General features: G+C 43.0%; 1 pseudogene; it reads left to right on the plus strand.

Moving 5' to 3' along the window:
• Positions 1-2,779: 2,779 nt before the first annotated feature.
• LOC114888063 lies at positions 2,780-3,410 on the plus strand (annotated as a pseudogene).
• Positions 3,411-3,854: the final 444 nt, after the last annotated feature.

Here is a 3,854-nt window from a genome sequence, read left to right on the forward strand (position 1 = left end):
AAATAAAGAATAGTGATAACACCAAATGCTGGTGAAGATATGGAGAAACTGAGTCACTCATAATATTACTGGTGGGAATGTAAAATGGTACAGTCACTGTGGAAAACAGCTTAGCAGTTTCTTAATAAAGTAAAATAAACATGCAACTACCATATGTTCTCTAGTGGAGAACAGATTAGTGGTTGGCAGCCGTTAAGGAGAGGGTGATAGTGGAGGGGACGAGCGGTGAACCTATACAAAAGTAACATATAGAATACTTGTGGCAGTAGAAGTGTTCGGCATCTTAGTATTTTGATTGTGACATTGCATTATAGTTTTATAAGATGTTACAACGGGGAGAAACTGGATAAAGGGTACACAGGATTTCTCTGCATTTTTTCTTACAATGTGATTTTACATTTATTCTGCATGTGAATAAACTGCATGTGAATTTACAATTATTTCAAAATAAAAAGTTTAACAAAAGAAGGTATCAGCTGGGTAGTTTCTCACATAACTTCTCAATTCTGAGGGACTGTCTCTCAGTTATCATTTTAGTTGAACGATTATAAATACACAGAATTGTAAACATAAGACACAAAGCTAATTTAAGCTAATACATTTTGGCATTTATGATTGAAGTAGAAATAGGTCACTAAGTTGAAAATTAATAGACTATATTCAGAATGGTAAATTCTTGCATATTTATCTCAGGTTGAGGATAGCAAATATAGGGTCAGCTTGTGAAATACTGTTTGGAATAACGCAAAAATCTCATGTTCATTTCATATAATCCTGCAAAAAGCCTGCAGAGAAAAATTCTATCACAGGCATGTGGCCTAGGGTTAGACTAAGAAAGAATGAAATGACAATTTCCCATTCTCCACAAAATGTCATTCTATTTTATTTTTATTTATTTATTTTTTTGCGGTACGTGGGCCTCTCACTGTTGTGGTCTCTCCCCTTGCGGAGCACAGGCTCCGGATGCGCAGGGCCAGTGGCCATGGCTCACGGGCCCAGCCGCTCTGCGGCATGTGGGATCTTCCCGGACCGGGGCACGAACCCGTGTCCCCTGCATCGGCAGGCGGACTCTCAACCACTGCGCCACCAGGGAAGCCCCCACAAAATGTCATTCTAAAGAAACACAAGGTTATATAAATACTGTGTTAATCTGGCAAAAGCAAAGATAAACTCTATACATCAAAACAATATAAAAATAAAACAACGACCTATTTCCACAGTATAGCTTTCCCTAAACATAATCCATCCACTCCTGACTGCACTCTTCTCTTTCATTAGCCCAGTTTGACTAGAGGGACTGAGGACCAAGGAGCTCACGGTGCTCTCTGTCTAGTGCTGAACTGAGGTCAAGAATCGGCACTCAGGGTCAAGATTAATAGATAGAAAGTCAGGCATGCAGTCTAACTGGTTTCAGCCCCAGACCCCAAAATGAGAGGCCAAGTCCAGATATGAGACAGCAGGTAAGAAACCAGGGGGAGCAGAAATTCCATCCAGAGCAGAAGAAGCCTGGAGAGACTCTCCACACCATCGGGGCAAAACCAAAGACACGTTTACAAGGTGCCTGCGCTTTCACTACAAGTGAGAGAACTGCTAAAGATTCAGGTCAGTTCAGACACATTTATTCGACAGCTATTTACTAGGAACCTCCCTGTGTGCCTGTGCCAGGCTTTGTGCTAAGTATTGAGGGAGCAAAGGCCTTTAAGTGCTTACAGTTCAGTCGAAGAGAGGGATAAGGTAGCAATGACCAGGACCTGTGAAAAGATGGAGTAAGCACTGGGTGAGGTGGGTGCCCCCAAAGAGGCATTTCTGTTGATCTGTGGGTTTGTGATGGTAGAGGGATGGAGAGGGGGGCAGGCCAGAGAAACTGTTCCTGAGATCATACCACCTGAACTGGGTCTTGAAAGGACTCATGTGAAGGAGAGAAGGATTGGGAAAGAAATTTCAGGCAAAGGAAAGGAGAAGGAATCTGTATGAGACACTGAGGCTTGAAAAACTATGATGCCACAAGAAATTTCATTTCTGAAGAAATCGACCACGTTGGGGACTTGGGGGACACTAAACAGAGACCCTGATGAGAGTGAGGCACAGAACCGAAAGCAAGGGCATTAAACTGCACAAAGATAGGTGGATCTTCCAGCCCTACTCTTCACGCAGAATGCCAGCCTCTAGGCTCTTTCGCACGAGGGAGAGGTTCATTCAAACGTTAACGCATGGACATATATACACTACCAAAGGTAAGGTAGATAGCTAGTGGGAAGTAGCCGCACAGCACAGGGATATAAGTTCGGTGCTTTGTGACCGCCTGGAGGGGTGGGATGTGGAGGGAGACGCAAGAGGGAAGAGATATGGGAACCTATGTATATGTATAACTGATTCACTTTGTTATAAAGCAGAAACTAACACACCATTGTAAAGCAATTATACCCCAATAAAGATGTTAAAAAAAAAAAAAAGTTAACGACGTATGATTCTCTAGGGGATCTTGCTGAAACGCAGACTCTGATGCAGTAGATTTGAGGATGGGCCTGAGATGCTGCATTTCTAACAGGCTCCTGGGATGATGCTGATTCTGCTAGTCCATAAACCACAGTATGAGCAGCAAGGGTTTAGAGCGCACTAGTCTCCAGAGTGGACATGGAAATGTTCCACTGGAGTGAGGGAAGGAAACGTCAAGACATATCTATAGTCTTTATCAAAAAAGTAGGAAATTAGGAGAAGGCTGTGGTGGCGCAGCTCCGGAGGCCACAGTTGCGATGCTGGCTTTGGCCCCAGCAGCACCATGGTGACGCTCGCTGAGCTTCTCGTGCTCCTGGCCGCCCTCCTGGCCACGGTCTCGGGCTACTTCGTCAGCATCGATGCACACGCAGAGGAATGTTTCTTCAAACGGGTCACCTCGGGCACCAAGATGTGCCTCATCTTCGAGGTAGCTGAGGGCGGCTTCCTGGACATCAATGTGGAGGCTACAGGGCCTGAAAATAAAGGAATTTATAAGGGAGACAGGGAGTCCAGTGGGAAATACACATTTGCTGCTCACATGGATGGAACATATAAGTTTTGTTTTAGCAATAGGGTGTCCACCGTGATTCCAAAGATAGTGATGTACACCGTTGATAATGGGGAGGCCCCCTAAGGACAAGATATGGAAACAGAAGCTCACCAGAACAAGCTAGAAGAAATGATTAATGAGCTCGCAGTGGCAATAACAGCTGTAAAGCATGAACAGGGGAGTTTGGGAGAGAATACACAGAGCAATCAATGACAACACAAACAGCAGAGTGGTCCTTTGGTCCTTCTTTGAAGCTCTTGTTCTAGTTTCCATGACATTGGGACAGATCTACTACCTGAAGAGATTTTTTTGCAGTCCAGAGGGTTGTTTAAAAAGCCTTTTCCTGATGAGCGCAAACTCATAATTCACTGTTTACCAAACATCTTGGTCATAATAATGTCATTAGTTTCTACGTTTTTATTTTCTGAACTGCACATTCACAGCTTCTGTTTCTTTGTGATTAAGAGATATTGGGGGAGAACACTTTTTTAGGAAAGTTATAGTGAAATTTGACATGTGATTGGCATGATTTCATATTTGAATTCTGCCTTCATTATACAGGTCCTTCCAGAACTCAAGCGCTGTAAGTGGAATATAGGTGTATAGTCCTTATTATATCTTCTTTCCTTTTGTTTTCATCATAAAATGCAGTTTGTTCAGGATAGTACTTTACTAAAATGACTGCATTCTTGGGATCCCTTGTCCTGCAGTTCAAGTCATTAAAGATTCATTTTGTTGAGTCCTCATGAGAAACAACAATCTGAATCTTGACATTTTCTATCCAGCCTAATGGCAGAGCTCTGTGACT

This window comes from Monodon monoceros, unplaced genomic scaffold (genome assembly GCF_005190385.1).
Source record: "Monodon monoceros isolate NGI ecotype Baffin Bay Population unplaced genomic scaffold, NGI_Narwhal_1 Super_Scaffold_8, whole genome shotgun sequence".
NCBI classification, from domain to species: Eukaryota; Metazoa; Chordata; class Mammalia; order Artiodactyla; family Monodontidae; genus Monodon; species Monodon monoceros.